Source organism: Chiloscyllium plagiosum, unplaced genomic scaffold (genome assembly GCF_037043375.1).
Source record: "Chiloscyllium plagiosum isolate Xiang-an unplaced genomic scaffold, Cpla_swu_hap1 HiC_scaffold_38, whole genome shotgun sequence".
Classification (NCBI taxonomy): domain Eukaryota; kingdom Metazoa; phylum Chordata; class Chondrichthyes; order Orectolobiformes; family Hemiscylliidae; genus Chiloscyllium; species Chiloscyllium plagiosum.
Window position 1 is genome coordinate 74,577,724 of NW_028270176.1, and position 6,647 is coordinate 74,584,370.

At 41.3% G+C, this 6,647-nt stretch overlaps 1 non-coding gene across 1 annotated transcript; it reads left to right on the plus strand.

Annotated features, from left to right (window-relative positions):
- Window positions 1-5,578: 5,578 nt before the first annotated feature.
- On the plus strand, window positions 5,579-5,660 carry trnas-gcu (transfer RNA serine (anticodon GCU)). The gene has a single exon. It is a non-coding gene; the product is annotated as a tRNA-Ser (tRNA).
- Window positions 5,661-6,647: the final 987 nt, after the last annotated feature.

Sequence of the window (6,647 nt, forward strand, 5' to 3'; positions counted from 1 at the left end):
TCCAACTGGACACATCGAGCAAGCAAACGTGGAGATTCAGGGACAAATTACACCTCTGTTCTGCTGCAGTTCTGGACACGGAGACGTATATGAATTTCTGACATTCTGAGCCTTACTGGGCATTCTTCCTACTTTACAATTTAAACTGGATTTGAATTTATTCTTGCATCACATTCTTACATCTTAAGTATTCATGGAAACCGTGCAACGTGTTCATGGATGTAGGAATAGTGAAGATTATTGATGAATGCAGTATGTTTCATGTTACCAGTATGACCTTTCAGAAGGAAGTTGTGAAGTTTTATTGATTCGAATTGAAGCCAATCGAAGGAAAGGCCTGGCGACAGCGGCAATGTAACATTGTCTGTAAACAATGCAGGAACCAAAGGATACCCATTTTTCAATCAAGTCTAATTTGCATATTTTTATGTGTCCCCTTTCCTGAACCTGATACTTCAATAATCACAGGTCCATGTCAATTTCACCTCGTCTGCATTAGCTTTAATTTCAGAACCGCAGCAAAAGTAGAGCAGTGGAGTTAAAGTTCCTAAGGTGTGAGTAGTATATGTGACCAGCTTGCTGTCTGCGGCTTCAATCGCGCAATTCTTTAGCGCCTGCTACTTAAAGGTGCGTAATATGCCATGGTTCTAAGTTCAATGCTTATCTAAAGATGCTGTTACTGACATTGACAAGGGATTATTAGCGCATCATACTAAAACACAATTGAAATCAATGTTGAGTAAAGTAACATTTATTTGAAAACTCCAGTTTCACATTTTTATCAATTAGAAAACATAGAAACATAGAAACATACAACAATACAGCACAGAACAGGCCCTTCGGCCCACGATGTTGTGTCGAACTTCTAACCTAGATTAAGTACCCATCCATGTACCTATCCAAATGCAGCTTAAAGGTCGCCAATGATTCCGACTCTACCACTCCCACAGGCAGCGCATTTCATGCCCCCACCACTCTCTGGGTAAAGAACCCACCCCTGACATCTCCCCTATACCTTCCACCCTTCACCTTAAATTTATGTCCCCTTGTAACACTCTGTTGTACCCGGGGAAAAAGTTTCTGACTGTCTACTCTATCTATTCCTCTGATCATCTTATAAACCTCTATCAAGTCACCCCTCATCCTTCGCCGTTCCAACGAGAAAAGGCCGAGAACTCTCAACCTATCCTCGTACGACTTCCTCTCCATTCCAGGCAACATCCTGGTAAATCTTCTCTGCACCCTCTCCAAAGCTTCCACATCTTTCCTAAAGTGAGGCGACCAGAACTGCAAACAGTACTCCAACTGTGGCCTAACCAAAGTACTGTACAGCTGCAACATCACTTCACGACTCTTGAATTCAATCCCTCTGCTAATGAACGATAATACTCCATAGGCCTTCTTACAAACTCTATCCACCTGAGTGGCAACCTTCAAAGATCTATGTACATAGACCCCAAGATCCCTCTGTTCCTCCACCTGACTAAGAACCCTACCATTAACCCTGTATTATTATATGAAAAGCTACAGATATTCCCCAGGTGAATATCCATCTGTGGATAGGGAAACAGAGATGAAACTTTTGCTTAATGACTTTCTCAAATCACTCTCCCTGCACTGGATTACATTCTGGGAAAGTCTGTTTACTAATTTAATATCATTCCATTTCCTGCAAACACGCAAAGCTCATTATCTAATCGAAAGTATTAGATTTATCTCTTTGGGGAGTTTGAATGTTGTCAGTAAATCTGGCAAAGGTATAACAAGTAGTTTTTCTGTTGGGAGGAGCAGAGGATGCAACTGGCATAAGGTCGAGTCTTGTCACAGGATTTTTGAAGCGGAGGTCAGTGAGTATTAAATGGACTCACTCTTCTTTCGAGTGATTGTGACCAAATGTTCAAGGCAACAGATGGTAATGATAATGATGTTTTATATCTACAGGCCAAATCTTACTCACTAGAGGCACCATATCATTACAGATCAGGTGAGAGGGGTAGATGATGATCCTTATGCAAACCTGAGACAGTGAGAGAATTAATCCCATGCTGTTGGTCTCACTTTACTCATAACTGGTTCGTCAGCGGACTGAGCTAACCGACTTCCATTCAATGCAGAGCTAAACCAAACAGCTCAGTGTATTTACAATATATAATATTTCATGCAGAATGAGCTGCAACCTCTATCAACGCCAGCAGCTCTTCTGATACTTAACATTTTCAGTTGCAGGTTATGCAATTTCTTTCCGATGAATGTTATCCAATTCGAGAGTATGTCCCTTTTGCCTCGCCATCCAGGTAGCCAAGAATCTCTGTCACTGTTAAATTCACTCCCTGTGTGTCTGCACATGACTTTTGAAATACAATGGAATCAGATCCTAAAATGTTTTTATTTCTGAAAATTCATCTCCGATTTCAATAATTCTCAGAATAAACAAAGTCTGCTCCAAACTTCTTCATCATTCCCCGTTGGTTCTGAAACTCCAACTTCTAATTTCCACTCACCTAAACGAAGGAATTTCCCTCAGATTTACTCTTACCAACGTTACATCAGCTGGATAACCTCCCTTCAGACACAACTAAGTCTTTCCTGATTTCTCCTACATGATTCTTTATCTATCCCACCTTCCCATTAAATATGCTCTATCCTTTTCTCGTGGTTTTATCTCAAAGAAAGCGTCATGTCTGTCGTTTCTATCGACTTTGTATCAAGTGAACTCAACCGTATCCGTCCTAACGTATCCTTCCAGTAAACACTACCGTGTCTTTCACCATGCCTTTATATCACAGTAAATTTCAACCTGAGAAAGAATACTGGGTCCAATTCAACGCATGAAAACTCACCACTAAGCTATGCAATTTCATTTCCAGCACAGGAAAGATGGAAGCAATTTCAATTACAGCTGAATCGATTGGCTGCAGCAGCATCGGGTCAAATCCCAGTCACATACGTGAGTGTTGTTCTTATATTTATTTCTTCTCTACGTGCGCTGAAGTAACACAGTGAAGGATCAATGACTGTTGTCACACATACATGGAGGGGCGTATTAAATACTGAGGTTGCGAGACCAGAGCAGTTTTTATTAACATAGACCATTCACTGTTCGAATCTCAGGCTCAGGAATTTGACAGAGAACGAATTTGAGAGAAAGTTGAGCAGGGGAGTTTACCCCATGACGTAACACGAGTTTCTGCGGTTGCTTTGTTATTCACCTCATTTGTGTGTTTTGCATCATTGGGGATTTTGAAGTTGTCCCCTCTATACAAAAGGCCCGTGCTTTTGCAACATTGTACAAAAGATGCAGTACAATAACAGCCGATGCTGATTCAGTCTACGTATCCAAATATTGACCCCTGGAAACAGCACTGTGCACGCTCCTCGAGTCTGGAAAACATCTTCCTCCCCGATAATGTTACATTCCCGCCCTCATGGCTCTTTTCATTCCATCGGCTTCTGTTTTTCACGGAATCCGATTCAATAGATCTTGTCACTGTCATTTCTTTCCATGTGGTCAGATCTTGTGAACAGAATATAACACAGTGGGAGTGCCCTGGCCCATATCCCAGAAGTCAGACCATACTCAAGGAACCGTACTCTGCTCTTGATCATTTTATGAACAACAGGGAGAAATATCTATGCTCTTCAAAAATTACTCACCTATTTTAAGAAGCAAGATCAGCAGTTCCTGGTTCCTGCTTTTGTTGCCACACGGACCAAGATTGTTAATGCTGGAATCAGTCGAGACTGTACGCTCTCCCACATCCAAGTTATCCCCAGGTTGTGTTAAGAGGATGGTCAGAATCGCTTCCTTCTCTTCCTTGTCACTTGGAGACGCAACACCTACTTTAAAGATTGTACCACATTCACATAATGTTATGTATATTTCGTACATTCATAACTCCACCCAAGAAATGCACCAAGAAGACTCTGTCCTTTTGTGTTGTTAACCCTCTGTACTTTTCTGCAGCACGTCATTAAAGATAAAATATGCTCAGAACAAAATTCAATTCAATACAATATTCAAACGGTCCTATGTGATTTTTTTTAAATTATTGCAATAACCTTTGTGAGTTTGTAACAAACTGTGTAACATGAAACCAGTTCAACATCTATTTTCCCGGAATTTGACGCAGTGCACATGGGAAACGTTATCTACCTACTGAAAAATCACCTTTGGCTCTCTCTCCACACATGTCTCTACACGTTTTAGATACTTGCAGTATGTTTGTTGATCAAGGATTCATTATCCAGAAAAGGTCGTTTCTCAATCCACAATCTCGGGTATTTTCCCATAAACTTGGCTTTGCTCAATATCACCTTCGATCCGTCACCCTCAACACGATGACAAATTGAAGCTGCTCCATGTGAGACTCAAACTTAAAACTTCGGCACAGCATAGCCCACTATACTGGAACAGAGATACCGTGCACTGGTCACCTGCAGCACAGGAGCAACACATTAATGCTTACCTCCACATTCCTGGTTCTACCTTAACGTTTGGGAAACCGAGTTTCTCTGATTCCATGGCTAATAACGGGGATTATACGATCATCTTCACCAGTGGTTCTGACCCCGTGTGAGGAAAGTGGTGAGCTACTGATTGCAAAGATGGGTAGATGGTTGAAATATACAATTTCAACATTTGCCTTCACTAACCAATGAACATTTTATTTTGTTTTTCATCTGTAGAAATCTTAACATCTTCATCTTTAACAGACTCAATGACAGATCTCCATTGTGTCTCTGGCATCGAATTCCAAATTGTAAACCCCTCAGAATTCTTCCACCGCAGTCTGCTGTTTGGGAATTTTTTCTGTTGTGGGAAATGCACTTCCCGTGTGTCAACTGTTGCTCCCAGCATGCGCTCTGGCACTGCAGTCATTTTCCTTCTGACACTTGCTCACTCTGTTGCTGTGATCATACAGTGACTTGGTGTTGCACGGCCCAGGAAAATGATACAGATCAAGGTTTTTGCATTGTTGAATTCAATTGTCAGTTTAGCCTTATTTAGGGTTTTGAAATTGTCTGTCCTGTACACAAGTGTGTGTCAAAAATATCTGAATGGAAGAAAGGTGTTCTGAATAATGACATTGAGCACTATGCACTCTCGTCCAGTCTGGAAAACAATTCCTCACAGGCAATTTAATAGACAATAGGTGCAGGAGTAGGCCATTCTGCCCTTCGAGCCAGCACTACCATTCATTATGATCATGGCTGATCATTCTCATTCAGTATCCTGTTCTTGCCTTATCCCCATAACCCTTGATTCCACTATCCTTATGAGCTCTATCCAACTCTTTCTTGAAAGAACACCTCCTGCTTTCTCGGGTTCTTCATTCCGTTGACTTCAAATCTTCACAGAATTCAACAGAACTTGTCACATAGTCTTTTCTTAATTTTTGTTCAAATCACTGTGAGCAGAGTGGGAATGCGTTTGCCCCACAACCCAGAGGTCAGACCATAGTCTTGGAACCGTACTGTACTATTGATCATTTCACCAACACCAGGGAGAAATATCTGCTGTTCTGAATAATTTATACAATTCACTTATTAATAAGGTCATAGCGTTCCAGGTCTATGTGACGAGGTGGCCGAGAGGTTAAGGCGATGGACTGCTAATCCATTGTGCTCTGCACGCGTGGGTTCGAATCCCACTCTCGTCGCTGTGTCTAATGCTGCTATTTTTGTACTCTCACTGCTGCCTTATTCAAATTGGAACTCCAATGGTCAGTTTATATGCATCAACGCTATTATAAAATCTCAAAGAATACTTTGAGCCAGTTGCCTAAACTGCATTGAAATGTAGATCGCATTGGGATGATGAAAAGGAACGCGATTTTATTTTTCAAGTCAAGCTGCTGTGACTTCTTATTGTATGAAAGAGATCCAGGAACACCAAATAACTAGAGATGCGAAGTGTATGTTTATGCAGTGGGATTCTTAATGACTGTTTTGGCAGATGAAATCTGGAGCAGGTTGAGTAGAAGTGATTCATCTTGGTGAGAAGAGCACAGAGAGACAGCACAAAACAATGGAGATATTTCAAAAGGGGCAGGACATGGGTGTAGGAGCACCGAGAACTAGCTGTAAATGCACAGTGGCGAATTGCCGATGTTGGTGCCGTGCATGGGCACGGAGAGACTTACGCATTGGTCTCTCCCTCGCCCGTTGCTCTCGCCATTGATGAATGCTGGACATAAGGCACAGATAAACACAAGATGTGGGAAGCAAGCTCCAAAACGTTATGCACACACTGGATGCATCACATTGCACTATGAACAACTGGAGAAGTCAGCATGTTAACTGTAGGGACTGAACCTAAACTGTGGATCAATAACCGCAGATTCATGCAGCATAAGCATGAAAAATGATTTAATGTGTCTTTATACGCATGTCATTAACAGACGTTTCGTTCTAATACCCGTGTGGTTGAAAGAAGAGGACACCACATGTCAAGCTGGATGGCAACGTAACCAACTTTGCTTTGAAATTGAGATCTATTTGATCATTTTACACAGTGAACAAGTTCATTTTAAATAATGCAAACCAAATTCCCTCACCTGGAATAAAAGTGCGATTTAATTATAAACATTGTCCTTGCTAAGTAGCAGTTATTCAACATGAAAAATAGGATGAAATTTTTATTGAGC